This window comes from Silene latifolia, chromosome 2 (assembly GCF_048544455.1).
Source record: "Silene latifolia isolate original U9 population chromosome 2, ASM4854445v1, whole genome shotgun sequence".
NCBI classification, from domain to species: Eukaryota; Viridiplantae; Streptophyta; class Magnoliopsida; order Caryophyllales; family Caryophyllaceae; genus Silene; species Silene latifolia.
In genome coordinates, this window is record NC_133527.1 from 80,844,831 (window position 1) to 80,861,600 (window position 16,770).

At 36.1% G+C, this 16,770-nt stretch overlaps 1 non-coding gene across 1 annotated transcript; it reads right to left on the reverse strand.

The window, feature by feature from the left end:
- Positions 1–761: 761 nt before the first annotated feature.
- LOC141645509 (small nucleolar RNA R71) lies at positions 762–864 on the reverse strand. Its single transcript, XR_012544990.1, has one exon. It is a non-coding gene; the product is annotated as a small nucleolar RNA R71 (small nucleolar RNA).
- Positions 865–16,770: the final 15,906 nt, after the last annotated feature.

Below are 16,770 nucleotides of genomic sequence, written 5' to 3' on the forward strand. Positions count from 1 at the left end.
AACGACAAGTAACCGAAAACTAATCCACCAAGTGAGTACGACAAAAAATGGCGCCGTTGCCGGGGACGGTGTTAACTCGATTTAGATTTTCTTAGATTGTTATTAGTTGTGTCTTTCTTTACCTTGGGGAAGTAAAACTCCTCAAGGTCTGTTCTAATTATTTCAAGTTGTTTGATATTTTGCATGTCTAGAAGATCACAAGGTAACTTGTTACCCATTGATCACGAAATTGAAAGAACTTTGACAAACAATAAAAGACTTGCTAGAGGAACTTTGAGAGGTATTGGTGAGGTTGTAGATATTCTACCAAACACTATTGAGTTCGTCAACCCTTTTTCAAGAGAAGGTGAGGAGAACCCAACACAAAATCCAACATAAAATCAACCCACAATGCCTAAATTTTCATCACATTCCCTACGAACCGAGGATAACCTACCCAATGGTACTCCCACACCACAACATTTAACCGGAAACTTCATTGCCAAATCCGCATTTATCCAATTAGTCGAAAGAAGACAATTTGGTGGGATGCTAGTGAACACCCTCATTCTCACATGGAGACTTTTTGTGACTATTGTCATGCGATTTCACAAACCGGTGTAACTCAAGAGCAAATTCGATGGGTCTTATTCCCTTTTTCTCTAATTGGCACCGCAAAACAATGGTTGAAAGGCCTTGATAAGGCTACTCTCGGAATTGACTCTTGGAAGAAATTGGCTCTAGCTTTCTACAAAAAGTTATACCCACCAGAAAACACTAACATTCTAAGAGCTCAAATTACGGGTTTTAAGCAGATGAAGAATCTTTGTATGAAGCTTGGGAGCGGTTCAAGGGAATTTGTCGCACATGTCCTCATCATGGACTTAGCGAGTGGTTCTTGGTTCAACAATTTTGGAATGGTCTTTATGAAGACTCAAGAAACATTCTCAACATGGGATCAAATGGTATGTTCACCGAAGTTGACGATAATCAAACTTGGAACAAGATTGAGGAAATGGCGGTCCATAATTCACAATATAGTAGACCTCGCAAGGCTACTAGAGGAGAAAAGCATGAAGTGGACTATATTACTCAATTCGGTGCTCAACTTAGTGCTCACATTGATACCATCAATTTAAAGTTCGAAAAAGCTATGGCTAGACTTGAAGAAGCCTCAAAATCACCAAAGCATCATGTTAATGCCATGACGTCATCTTCATCAATCCCAAGTGAGATATGTGAGAATCGTGGAACTTTGGGACATGACCAAAGTGAATGTAGGGAAACAAATGAACAAGTGAATGCTTTTTAAGCATACAAGAGTGGTACCCCTTATTCCAATTATTACAATGAAAACACCAAATTCCACCCAAATCTCTCATACAAAAGCCAAAATGTTCAAAACCCTCAACCAACATACACCCCACCTCCCATGAGAAACCAAAATCAAAGACCCTTTTACAACCAAAACCAAGGTTACCAAAACCAAACTCCATACAATCAACAAAATGACCAAGGTTTTGATGTTAAAAAAGCGGTCCTCCAAATGCAAAAAAATCAACAAGAGTTTTTCACTCAAATGCAACAGCATAGTCAAGAAAAGGACATCACCATCAACAACATCCTAGCCCACACCAAAATGTTGGAAACCCAATTGACTCAACTAGCATCTTCAAGTTCTTAAAGACAAAAGGGGCAATTACCACCTCAAAATAATCCCCCAAGACATGAAACGGTTAGTGCCATCCACTTGAGGAGTGGTACGAGATATGAAGGACCAAAGAAGCAAGTTGAAGATGAATTTGTGGAAGCTAGTGACAAAGAAGAAGTTGTGCAAAACTACAAGGATGGAGAACCAACAAAGGAAGAATTTTCAAAGAAAAGTGAAGACAAGGCCAAGGAGAAGGAACCCAGTGTGATTAGACTTCCTTTTCCAAGTCGTCAAGCTAAGCCCAAATTTGATGACCAACTTGGAAAATTTATGGAAATTGTGAAGAATTTGGAAGTCTCGATTCCTTTCACGGAATTAATCAATCACGTGCCGGCCTATGCAAAGTACATGTAGGACATCCTTACAAAAATGAAGTCGATCCGGAAGCTTGAAACTATCGCCTTCACTAAGGTGAGTAGTGCAATCCTTCAAGGGAGTTCACCTCCGAAACTTAAAGATCCGGGAAGCTTCTCAATACCGTGTACCATTGGCAACACCACGATTAACAAGGCCTTATGTGATCTAGGTGCTAGTGTGAGTGTTATGCCGTATTCGGTGAGTAAAAGGTTCGGGATGGGGGAGCTTAAATGTACCAACATCACACTTCAAATGGCCTATAGATCAACGAAGACACCATTAGGGATATGGGAAGATTTTCCCGCAAGAGTTGGGAAATTTTTCATCTCGGTAGACTTTGTCATTGTTGACATGGAAGAAGACTCCAATATTCCAATCATTCTAGGTAGACCTTTTTTGCACACCGCGGGTGCGGTGATAGATGTGAAACATGGAGAGCTTACTCTAGAAGTGAGAGATGAGAGCATAACTTTCAATCTTGATAAGACCATGAGAGCTCACCGTTTGCATGAACCATGTTTTATGGTTGATCACTATAGCCGGAAGGATGATGGGAAGAAGTCGGAATTCCAATGGAAATAGAAAGTTGATGATGCTCCATCAAAAGAGCAAGAGAATAGCAACAAAGAGAGCTTGAAAAGCTCACGCATGACAAGTGAAGAGGATGGCCTCATTGGCCAAATCAAGAAAGGAGGAGAGTTGTCTCTATCAGCTCAAGAGATTTTTAATGATCAAGTAGACCAAGTTTGCGGTCTTTGGGATGATGAGTTTGAAGGGGTTTTCAATCCCTATATTGGCAACGCTATCGATCAAGACCATCATGAAGGACAACAAGTGCAAAGATCTATTGAGGATCTTTATCATGATAATGAACAAGCTTTCGACTACTTCTTCAAGGTGTTGAGTAACATCAACAACACATTAAACATGCCCCCATGACATCTCACTAAGGATGAGAGTTTGGTGGAGTCCTCTCCAAACCACCATTTGTAAATATTCTAACTCCCTAACTTGCATTTTAATTTTTACATTGCATTTTTCGTCATTTTTGGATTTTTGTGCCTTGATCAAGATATTCATCATTTTTGAGAGAAGTGAGGGAGGGACTAATGATTTTATTGATGTGTCGTGCTTTAACTTAGTATGGGGATAGCAATTGCTTAGGCTATTCATGCCTTTGTAGTGCCCCTACAATGTAGAACACGAGATTTGAAGAATGGAAATGAAACGGGTCATGCAGTGCACGGATGGACCTGAATCCGTGTTGTCCAAGAGGAATCCGAGCGGCTTAAGGGTAATCCGCTCATCTTGCAGGAATCCGAGCATCTGAGGAGGAATCCATTCGTCCTGTTGAGCTGCAAAAATCAAAAATTTGGTCTGTAACAGAATCCGAGCGTCCCACCTGAGAAGGCGCTCGTCTGATTCTGGACGCTCGTCTTAAGGAGAATCCGCTCGTCTTTTTGCTGCAACACTTTAAGAAAAGTTCCTGTAAGAGAATTCACTCGTCTTTTTGAAAAGACACTCGTCCCACATAGCTGAATCCGCTCGTCTTCACTGAAAGACGCTCGTCTTGAGGCGAGTTTTCCTGAAGCGTATTTTTGCAGAATCCGAGTATCCCGTGCCCCCAGCCGCTCGTCTTCCCCTGCTGTTTTGAAATTTTCGGGTATTTTAAACCCCCTTCCCTCATTCATTTCATTCTTTCAACATTCAAACACTACCCATAAACCCCAAAACCCCAAAACCCTTATCCTCTCCATCACTAAAGACAAGATTTCCTCAACCAAATTCAACAAAATCAAATCAAAACTTCCTCACAACAAAAATTAATCACTCCTTTTACAAAATCAATTGATTCAAACACCAAAATCTTCAACTTTTGAATCGATTTTTGAGATACAAAGCAACATCCTTTCATCTTGAATCGATTTGAGCATAGCTAGAAATTGGAGATTTCAACCTTCCTTTGGTGTAAATCAACAATGGCAAGAACTAAAGGAGCAACAAAAGCACTCAAGGCAAAGGCACTTTCAAAAAGGCAACAACTCCTTCAAGCAAAGAAAGCTTCAAAGGCTTTTGTAGTTTCAAGTGCAAATTTGGAAATTCAACAACATGATCCCCCTATGGAAGCAACAACATCAACAACTGCGGTTATTGCTCAATTATCCGACTATCAAGAGGTAATTTTCACTTCCGATTCCCATAGGGATAAATTTGTCCATTTTGCTAAGAAGACCATTATGCCTACAAAATTCATTTGTGATAATGCCTTGACAAAGTTGGGTGTTCTTGAGCAAACCAAAGCCTTGTTTGAGGCCATGGGATTGGGTAAATTGTTTACCATGAGAGAATTGACATACCCCTCCCTCAACTTGGAATTCATAAGTTCATTGAAAGTTACTAAGGTGGAGACTAGAGAATACATCGAGTTTCGTCTTGCAAATGTGAATAGACGCATCACCTTTGATGTTTTGAGTAAGATATTAGGCCTTAGTGATGCCCCGTACTATCATAATATCCCCGAAAAGTATGACCCCGCTTCACTTTGGAAGGCAATTTTCGGAAATAAATTTGTGAGCTTTCATGCTTGCCGTGCTCTATTAGTCCACCATCCGGGCATTAGAGTGTCGCACAAGGTCATTGGAAATACTTTGATAGCGAGAAACGGCACTAATCATCTTACCAAGCTCGATTTTGTTCTTCTTGAGCCGGCCTTGAACATAGGAAGGAAGTATACTAAGCCATATAATGCTCTAAGGCTTTTGGTTGAAAGATGGCTTAATGTCGATTGGGCAAAGAGGGCACCGCTTTTATTGTGAATGGAGGACTAGTTACCTATTTGGCCAAGCACTTTGACACAAACTTCAACAAAGACAAAACTTATGTAGCGGTCAAAGGAGGCCATCTCATAGATATGGACGCCATGATTAACAAGTTTAACTGGGTCAAGCATGACCCTCTTGACACCAACTATGGGTGGCTAACCGATGAAGCTAGATCATTCACCTTGCCTTCAAATATTTGTCGACTGAGTGTTCACCGAACAAATTACCTTCTACCACTCTCCAAGGAAGCCGAGTATATCATTCATCAACAAAGAGGCGAAATTGAAGAGCCTTCCTCCTCCATTGTCACACCACCCTACCCATTAAAATATCAAGAGTTCAAACCCAAGGATGTTGAAGTGGGAAATGATTACTTGACCCTTCTCATGAGAGAAATGCACCGACAAGCATATAATGATCGAGTAGATGCCTACAAGGCCCAATATCCCCCCCCTCCTTTATTTAGCTAGGCAAGGACTACTTGATCCATCATGTCCTTTGCCTAGTTGGGCGGATAGGGAGGTTTTCTTTCCAAGCACATCTAGTGGTGAAAGACCGGGTGGAGAGGAGAATGTTGATGATGAAGTCGTTGATGAAGAGGTAGGTGAAGAACAAGAGGTTCAAGAGAATGATGAAGAAGAAGAAGCTCAAATCGAGAAAGGAGAAGAAAGTGAAGAAGATCAAGGAAGTGAAAGCGGGAGTGGAGATGATTCCACTTCTATGGAGGAAAATGATGATGATGATGATGATATGATGGAGGATTAGCAAACCTTGGAGGCTCCTACACTCTTATGGTTTGTCTACTTCTTTTGTTTTCTTTATTTTATCTTGATCATAGTTTGGAGAGTCCTAGCAACACGGAGGACTAACACCTTGGCTCCATTAAGGTGTTCTTTTTATTATTCCCACATGAAAAATCCAAAATGACAATTCATAGTTTCATGCATTGCATTTCGTGTGCATGAACTACCCCTAAATTTAAGACGTTAGAAATAATGTCTATTTTGGTTTGGGGAAGTACATGCATACGCATCGGGAGGTAATCTAAATTACGCTCTCTGCCATAACAAAAACCCATGCATCATGTAGTGTAGCTTAGTATAGCTTGCATTTAGTTTAGAAATCATGCATCATACTTGCATAATTTCCTATCATATTGGCCATTGAGAACAATGCCCATATTAGTGTGGGGATGGGAAATTCTAACTTGACTTTAATTCAAAAAAAAAATCAAAAAAATTGAAAAAAATCAAAAAAAAATTGAAAAATTGAAAAATCCAAAACCAAGTTCATTTCCTTTGTATTGTAGTCTTGTATATATTGTTTGTATATATTATTATGTTTGTCTATCCTTGTTCACATTGATCGACTACGCCACATCCGAGACATAAGGATATTGAAGACCGCATGGTATGATCTTTCCAATCTCCTTTTTCCTCTTTATGTTAATGACTACGTGGCTTTATTTTTATTGATGCGGTATAAACAATGTGAATTTAGGACTTACATTTAGATTATTTGGCATATTAGTTAATAGAATCATATGCATTAGGATGTATATATGATAGTTGCATCATGGCATGTAGTTTGCATGTTAGAAAAATTTTGTGAAACCGTCTACTTGGGAAGCTTGACAAGTGTATGTAGGCCCTAGTAGATGATTTTTCTTCTTAAGACTTTGCTTGATAGAATATTTGTAAAACACCCTAGGATGTGTCATGCTAGTATCCTTTGACCCATGGATTAAGGCCTAGTCAAGAGTACCTTGTAGTGTGATAACTCCTTGGCTACCGTTTATTCCAAGGTGACCCTTAAAACCATGCAACTATCACTCATACATGTTCTACCATACATTTTGTCATCAAAGGGAATGGGCACAAAAAGAAATTGTTCAAATTTGAGTTCAAGAAAAGAAAAGAAAAGAAAAAGTTTGCAAATTGCATCAAAAGAAAAGAGGAGTAACAAAAATACAAACTCCTATGCTTCAAATATAAGGCACCCTCGTTACTAATTGGGGTGACTTTGAAAATGTTCAAAAGAAAATGCAAAAAGTTGAAAAGTTGTCAAGTGTTGAAAAGCCAAAAATCAAAAGAAATGGCAAAAAGAAAGTGTTCTCAAATGTCAAATGCCACAAGAAATTGGGGGAAAAAACAAACAACAGAAGCAAACTCCCAAATGAAACTCAAATACTATTGATCCCTTTATCCATCGTATCCAATTTTGTGCATGGTAGAGAGGGGACGTGTTAGAAAACTAGATCTCTAAACTCAACATATTCATATATGTTATATTTTAATTTAGTCATAAAATTAAATGGTGATCTTATGCATGCAAACAATAAATAAAATAAAGAAGAAATCTTAATTCTTACATTTGATTTTCGGATCAAAGGGCACAAGAGAGTTCTCCTACTCTCTTGTTCTTGAGCTCTCCTTAATGTCAATTTGTCATATGTCACATGTCACATGTCACATAAAATTGTTATGTATTTTTAACATATTAAAAATCAACGTATTAATAAAAATACGTCATATACAAAAATCGGCTCAGTAATTCATAATTACTTGTACCAAAATATTTTACCAATTATAAATCACTACATCTTGTATTTATAATAATTTATTCATTCAAATACAATTCTTTCCTTAAACAATAATTTCATCTAAGTAATGAAACAATTCGATTACTTAGACCGTATCTTATTTAATCAAATTTCAATAAGACACGTGAATATATCTTCCAAAGTCGTCCGTCAATTTTAAGTAATTTAATTGACCCGTATCGTCATACGATCAATTAAATGATCAATTAAGTGTGTTACCCTTTAGGTATGACCTAAGGGGATCAACTGGTCACCACCGTCTCACGACAGTAATGTCAAACTCTAGTCAGCCAATCATTACCGATATGTGTGGACCAGTTGACAGTAAAATATTACTTCCCAATTGTATTTTTTAAAATGAGACTTAAACATGTGATCACCATGATCAACAGTTGTGATCGCATTATTGTCGGAGGACACATATTCCAACAATCTCCCACTTGTCCTCGACAAGTGTGCGTCACCAATTCTCTTGTCCTATTACTATCTCCCACTCAATGCAAGGTGTCTTTTAGGTCGTACTTGCAAGTGATCATATCGAGAGTGGTTTTCCTCGATCTGGAGAATAACTGATTGACCGGATTTATCCACCATGGATACATTCCGAGCGTGGCCACGCATTTCCAATTCATTACTCCTCGAGTGGCCATGAGATATTGTTATAACCCTGACTAGGGGTGGACAATTCCTATCGCACTCATTCCCTTTGACTAGCCACAACCATCATAACCCAAAATATGCCCATTTGACCCCATTTACGAAGGTCGTAGTAACACAAATCAAAGTTAATCTGAAACTGTGCCATCTTAGGTGAATAGTCTTTAGTCAAAAGAATCGACGCATTAGAATACTATAGTAGCTCTCGCCACAACCAGGCTATATAAATTTGCCAGAACTCTATAAGCGGTCATAAGGCCCGACAAGGTGTTCCTAACAGTCTGCCTATGTGATCGACTAGTCATTCTCATATAACTCCATGGCACTTGAACTTGCCATCAATCGCATCACATTCTAGTCACTTCGAGACGTCACCTCATGTAAGTGACTATGGGCGAATACAATGCAAATCCGTGTTCACTTTAACGGGGTTCAATTGTCTCTACAACCCGTTTGGATATAACAAAGTATAAGGTGAGTTAATAATAACTCAAACGACAAATGTCGACATCACATTCGGGTAGTCAATACCATATTACAACCTTGTGATGCATTATCGTAAGTGTGTAAACACTTGTTGATTGCAATAGAAGTTTAACATACCATGTGTCCATGTGTCCATGTGTTCAAACCTTTTATAATCGCATTTTCCTTTACGTTCATGTTATCTTCTCATAGGATGAACCTTACCAAGTACACACCTAGGTTCCCAACCTCAGTTTCGGTTCTTTATCTTGAAAGAACTTCCTTGTCGATCATCACATAACAAACGAATTTGTGGTGAATGATATAACTTGTACTGTTCAAGTATTCCACCCACACACAATGCACTAGGTATATGTTTTGTAGAGTCTTGCAACAATTTGTCAAGATGATTAGCCTAGCACTTCACACAAGTCCTAGCATATTAGGGAATATTATTTTGAGTAACTTCTTACTTTAACTAAGTATTATTCCAAAATTTTTATTTCTCCTTTTAGCTGAAAAGCGTAGGATTTTCATAAATCCTTACGTGTTGTTTGAATTTTAATATGTGCAATCTCTTGACACATAACAGAGTATTCTTGTCAAACACTGAAATCGCTCATCGGATTCTCCTTGCGAATTCATGACGTTTCTTCTATGGCTTGCCAATGAATCATCATGCTCTTATGCACATGATTCATTATTGGACATGTGCATGATTATTCTAATGGCGGAAACATTAGTTACTAATAATCATGAGATCAACCATTCTTAGGTTCAATGAATGACCATGACTGTTAATGGCAATTCCATTTTCATTTACATGAATAACCTACGTTTCTTGTTGATTCGATGTGTATATCTCAATACTTATCCAACATCTTTAGATGTGTAATTGGATTAATCATAGTCCATTTTCATCCAGAATTGAAAACTCAAATACCTTTTTGTGAAAGAATAGTATTAGCTCGTCATTCTCAATGAGTAGTGAGTTGTAATTTTTTACAAGATGATTGCTCCCACTAAATTCCATGTCTTCACATGATAATTTCAAAACTCCCCCTTAATTTCACATGTTTTGAAATTTACTACTCAATCGAAACATTCCAAGAATTGGAATATATGTTGCTTCGCAAAGTTATTAGATGAAACCATATATGTTCCCATCATATCCTTTCAAAATGCCTATTTTGAAAAGGTTTCAATTTCAACCTTGTGGAAAAAGATCTTAATCTCCAACTCATTCATTTTATAATGATTCGAGGCAATGTCATTATTTAAATATCAATAATATCTAATACACTTCCTTCAAAATACCCTTTTCGGAAGGAGGTTTAACCAATTCATTTTCATAATGAGGTTAAGTAATGACATTAGCGTGGTTAAAACTTAGTTATTGAAGATATCGGTATATCAATCTTTGCAACTTCTAGTCATAAATCTCATTTATTTTCTAGGATGTAACTTTGATTCATTTAGGCTCTTAAGTAAATATCAATATTGAAACTATTGGTCAAAATTAATCATAAACTAATCAAAAACTCTTGTTAAGATTATATTAGTCATTCTTATTCCAAAACTTTCTTTTGGTCTACTCGTGTAGTTATCTTGAGATCATATTCTTTCGATTACTCCACTTGGTCCTTTTTGTCATGTAGATCTATTCGAGACCATAGATCTCATCTATTCGTGTATACCGTATGAATAGATATACCTTTATTCAAATCATTCTTCCTTGCGTAGATCTCATTTACACAAGTACACAAATATGTGTTGTGGTTTGTGTCCTCAGTTTTCTCCCACTCTATCTTTAGAATAAATACACTAGAGATTCAAAGATAGCATATGAGACACAAATAATGATTTTATAAGGAGAACTATCTCATGGTTTGACTAATTGTTTTTGATATTGTAAGTGTTCTTGGTGATTGACATTCCTTTAACAGAGTTCATTAACTTAATATCACTTTATAAATGATCATACACAAGCCTTAAGCATGTGGACATATAATGAATCCCATCATTATAGTTGTCTATTAGATCACTTTAAGTGAATAATTATATGTTTCTATGAGCAAGCATGTAAAGATGAATTTTAGAACAAGGATAAAATGATAAAACGGGTGACATGGGTTGCAAACCAAGCCACCATTATCCAAATATAACCAATTATCCAAAATACATTTCCATGTCGAACACGGAAATTAAAAGGTTCTAAAATCCAAAACATAATTAAAATAAGACAATAAAAAGTGAAGCTCCATGAAAGCTATTCCTAGCTTCTTGATGGTATCTCAAGCTTGCTTTTCATTTCCCTTGTCTTTGCTTGGTGGAGGCCCTATTTACAATAAAAAGGGAGATACATTATCACAACTTTGTATCACAATACCATAGTTGAATTAGAAACATAAAAGAAAGGATAGTCATTTACCTACTGGAGTGATCTTTCCAGCCGTAATATCACCAAGGTATTTGGAACAATTTCTTTTCCAATGTCCAACACCATTAAAATAATGGCATTTATCAAGAGGACCCTTCTTGATTTTGGAAGTGCTAGATTCATAAGACTTAGCTTTGGTGAAAGTGGGAGCTTGCCTCTTATTTTTCTTCCCATTTAAACTTCCCCTTGCTTTTGGTGCTAATATTAAGCACATCCTTAGGTGGGTTAACATTTAACCCCATGTCTCTTTCGGCTTGCACAAGTAGCTTGTGCAACTATTCAAGAGACACGTCCTTGTCTTGCATGTTAAAATTCACCCGGAATTGAACATATAAGGAGTGTAGAATCCTATCTACAACAAGTTCTTTGGGGATTTCAACCTTTTGAATCTTCAAGGTCTCGACTAGCTCCATTAATTTGAGCACATGAGGGCTAACCTTTTGGCCCTCTTTGAAGTCGAGATCAAAGAAATTTGACCCATTCTTTTCAAGTTTACATCGATCCATAAAGGATCGGAGCCATGAAGTATTAGTGAGAGGCGTGGCGTTGGTGTTTGGATTTGCCTTTTGTTATGAGAAATAGAAACGGTCTACAAAACAAAAATAGAAGGAGTAAAACAAATGTCGTTTTCAATAATAATAATACTCGTAAAAATTATTATTTAAACAAGTTTTATGCATTTTTCTAGTGACCTCTACCCAACTAGATAAATGATTCCAAGACCCAAATTCATATTAACTTGGGCACGGTGTGGCCGATGAAACCCTTATCAATATAACTCGGTGGATTAACCTTTTAATCGATTCTACTTTTAGAACTCTTGGTCGATAAAATTACATTAATACTTTATCTTTAGCCCAAAACACATCCAACAAGGGCACGGTGTGGTCGATAAAACCCTTATCGAAAAACTTTCGTTGAGTTCAATCCAAATTTCGAATAAATGTGTCCATGATCCAAACCCATATTAACTTGGGCACGGTGTGGCCGATGAAACCCTTATCAACATGAATTCGGTGGATAGACATTTATCACCCACTTCCCCTACGTAACAAGGTTTGTACCCCGGTGTGGCCGAGTGCACTCCCTCACGAAATAGGTTTTCATGGTTTCTACTTTTTGGTAAGGCTAAGTCTCAATTAATTATTTTAGCGAGAGGTCATGTCAATTTATTATCTATCACGTTTTAAGTGAACTAAAGCGGTGAACTACGATAATTGTAAATGACACGGTCGATAAACTCGATAGAAGATGATGCATGTTTTAGTTATGGCGATTTAGCGATGCATGCGACATATAAATAAAATGCAAAGCATAAAAATAAATCCTGGTATGGCCTTCCTAAAATAGAAAAACTATTTAATTATTACATATTCGGAAACCAACTCCATTGGTCCCTTGAACTTCGGTTATTAGCACGCATCTCGAGGTAACACCGTCTTTATGTATCGCCTTCTTGAAGAAATCCGTCTTTATGGAACTCCGGAATAAATAAATTACATAATAAATTACATAATTTCCTATTATTCATTTGTAATTAAAATAAAATAAATCTATTAAATTACAAAATAGTGATACGAGATCACAATAAATTACACCGAATCGATATTCCCATACATTTCGGGTAATATCAATTAAAAACTAAGGCCATACTAAGTAAAAATTACATAATCAAAAATTACAAAAAATAAAATTATGACAATCATAAATAAAATGCAGCATTATAATATGTATGAACATGCCCAATTTTATGCTAAATCGCCTTTAAGTAGCCAATATCGTATATTTAACGGTTTTTACGGATTTGTGTGATTCAACGTTTTTAAATCACAATAAAATACATAAATTCATATTTATGCATAAGTTAATTACCCTAACCTCTTAGGACTCAAAATTAGTCTCCACTAACTAGTTGACCATAATTAAGTCATATTACTAAAATTGTTCATTAATGGACCTAAAATTACAATAAAAATGCTATAAACCTCAAATAAATCACAAAAAATTCCAAATAAATTCAAAATTCAAAATTTAAACTTATGAACATTCTGGAAAAAATACCATGACACTCATAATGTTCAAAAAACTTAGGTTAAAATTTCGTAAAATTATCGGAAAAACTATGTTGCGGTTTATCGGATTTAACAATAAAAATCATAAAAACATGAGAAAAATTATATTCATCAACTTTTCAATATTAGATCTGAAAAAGATAATAAAATGCAACATGTGACGTTTTTCCTTAGTCATGGAGTATGTTTTAGGAATTATTCACTAATTAAGTCACTATTTATGCTATTTTTCATCCAAAAATCATAAATCATGCATAAAGACTTCAATATAGCCTATTATTTTATACACATCTTGTAAAAGTGCAAACTCCTAAATGAAAATCAAATACTATTGATCTCATTATCCATCGTATCCAATTTTGTGCATGGTAGAGAGGGGACGTGTTAGAAAACTAGATCTCTAAACTCAACATATTCATATATGTTATATTTTAGTTTAGTCATAAAATTAAATGGTGATCTTATGCATGCAAACAATAAATAAAATAAAGAAGAAATCTTCATTGTTACATTTGACTTTCGGATCAAAGGGCACAAGAGAGTTCTCCTACTCTCTTGTTCTTGAGCTCTCCTTAATGGAAGAACAAGGATTCAAGAAGAGAATCCCTCCCAAAAGTATTATACCCAAGATAAAAACTTAATAAAACTAATATTATTATTACTAGAATAATACTAATTTTGTATAAAAATTGACCCAAAAATATTATTTTGGTCTCTCTATTTTTCGGTTAAGAGAGAACGAAGAGGAGGGTTTTTATCTTTCTAAAACTTCTTATTTTTAGATGGATGTGAATGAATAATACACTAAAGTATTTTGTAGTGTATATTAGGTAAAATAAGAAGAAAAACCAAGGTCGTTTTATTCTCAAAAACCGGGTGGAAGAGGGGAAAAAGAAGGAGCCAATGCATGCACAAGTTGTTCTTCACAATGACCACTAGGTTTGCATGGCTAGTATTTAGGTAAATCATTATGCTTACCACTTACTAAATAAACATAATAATTTTCTAATACTCCCCTTAATTTCGGTTTATATGGATAAAATGGACTCCATTTTATCTTTGTCAAAATGTCAAATTGTCATATGTCACATGTCACATGTCACATGTCACATAAAATTGTTATGTATTTTTAACATATTAAAAATCAACGTATTAATAAAAATACGTCATATACAAAAATCGACTCAGTAATTCATAATTACTTGTACCAAAATATTTTACCAATTATAAATCACAACATCTTGTATTTATAATAATTTATTCATTCAAATGCAATTGTTTCCTTAAACAATAATTTCATCTAAGTAATGAAACAATTCGATTACTTAGACCGTATCTTATTTAATCAAATTTCAATAAGACACGTGAATATATCTTCCAAAGTCGTCCGTCAATTTTAAATAATTTAATTGACCCGTATCGTCATACGATCAATTAAATGATCAATTAAATGTGTTACCCTTTAGGTATGACCTAAGGGGATCAACTAGTCACCACCGTCTCACGACAGTAATGTCAAACTCTAGTCAGCCAATCATTACCGATATGTGTGGACGAGTTGACAGTAAAATATTACTTCCCAATTGTATTCTTTAAAATGAGATTTAAACATGTGATCACCATGATCAACAGTTGTGATCGCATTATTGTCAGAGGACACATATTCCAACAGGACGACCCTTCTTCTTGTCTAGGCAAGAAGGGAAATTCCGTGATCCTCCAGTGTTTCTAACACCATAGGGAGTCTATTCTTGACAAAAGCATTTAACGATTGAGGACAAAGGTACCCTAGCTTGACACAACTTGGAGGTGATTTATTGGTATCCTTCTAGGCTTAGTAGTTTGAAGAAATTGCATCTATGAAGGAGTGTGCACCCTTGAATTGATTCCCTTGTAGATAATTTCCGCCACTTAGATGAGAAAAGTGGCTATTCTTTTGTAGATGCATTCATTAGTTGATTTTGTGTGCTTTAATGTTTGGATGTGTCGCCATTTTGGCAAGACCCACCTTGCCTTGCAAGAAGGCATCCTACCTCATGGTTGTCTTATTGTGAGTTGAAGGGGCGGAGTGAAACCCGCTAATTGTCTCATATCGGCTATACTATTAGGTTAATTTAAATAACGGTCCTAGTCTTTGTCACCTCTTTACTCGGGATGAGCAAAGGTGTAACACCCCGTAATTTCGGACCGTTATTATATTGCGAAGGTAATTTATTAATCAAGTTGAATTTAAAATTAATGTATTTGAAGTAATAATAATTCAATGAAATGTAATTCTATTATATTTTGAAGTAAATTATTTAATTTGATAGTTTCGAAATGTTTAAAAATAGTTTAAACCATGTAAAAACCTTTTATATCGAAATAAGGGCATATCGGGAAAAATGGCGATTCTTTTGAAAATTGGGCAAACGATTTTGGAAATGGGTCATATGAGTGCTCAATCTTCTTTTAATCTCGTGTTTAAGAATTTTGGCATTGTCGGAATTTGCATTTGACGAACGGTTCTAATTATCGTCGAAACGAGCTAAAACTGACTAATGAAATTCCGCCACATACCCCACTCCTTCCCTCCTTTCCACGGCACACCTCCTCTTCCTCCTTCCCATTTCTTCCTAGGACTTCTTTTGTTCTTGTTTTGTTCATCTTGACCGAAATCCACAAAGAAAAATGATCAAATAATCTTACAATCGTAATTTCATCATAACTTCTTCGTTTCTAGTCCGATTTTCGCAAAATTTATATTTTCGGAATCCTCTCTTCAAGATCTACATCCTAGTATGTTTTAATTTCAGTTTTCATTATGTTGATTTAAGATGATTTTGGGGCATAATTTCGGTTTTAGTGATTATTGTTGTGTTTTTGTTGTTTTTAATAGGTGAAGATTATGAGGATGATATAGGGGACTCCTATATAGTAGAGGATGATGGGTAGCTACTGTTTTTAGAGTTTTCTCAAGGGTTATTTGCCTTTTTCTAGCTTAAGGTAACATATTTCGAGTTACTCGACGAATTAATGTCACATTCTTTGCTTTTTGTGTGATTTTGTGTATGTTATTTGAGTGGTTTATTTCACATGTTAAAATGGGTTAAATTCATGTCTAATTCATGTCTTTTGTTAGTTTAAGTTCACATATTAGTATGGGAATGAATTGGGAATACTAATTGATGCTTCGACGATGTTAAACTGAACAAAAATGGAGAAATGGAGGGTTTGGGGTGGCGGCCCACTAGGCCCAAAGAGGCCGGCAGGCCAGCAGGCCCACGGCTGCCTTGGGGTTGGCCCGGGTCGGCCCGTTGCTTGTTTCGTGGTTTTTCATGCGTTGTTTGTCATTTCGGGTGCATTAATGTTATATTTAGTATAAGTAACATATGGGTAATCTTTTGAAATGGATTATGTTAGTAGTAAATATATTGTTAATGGTAAAATTATGCTTATTTGGTAGTTGGCACATGTTAGGATAGGTTATAAAATGAAATTGTAATGAATAGGCTCAAAATGAATTTTATAGCGATAATTGTAATGATTGGATGATTATGCCGAAAACTGAGCCCTTGGTCCCTTTGATCAATCGATGTCGACCAATTGTGTGATTGGTCACCGCAATTGAACCCGTACCTGTCGCAGGACTGGGGTTGCGGGTAAAAATTCGGTTGGATGAAAAT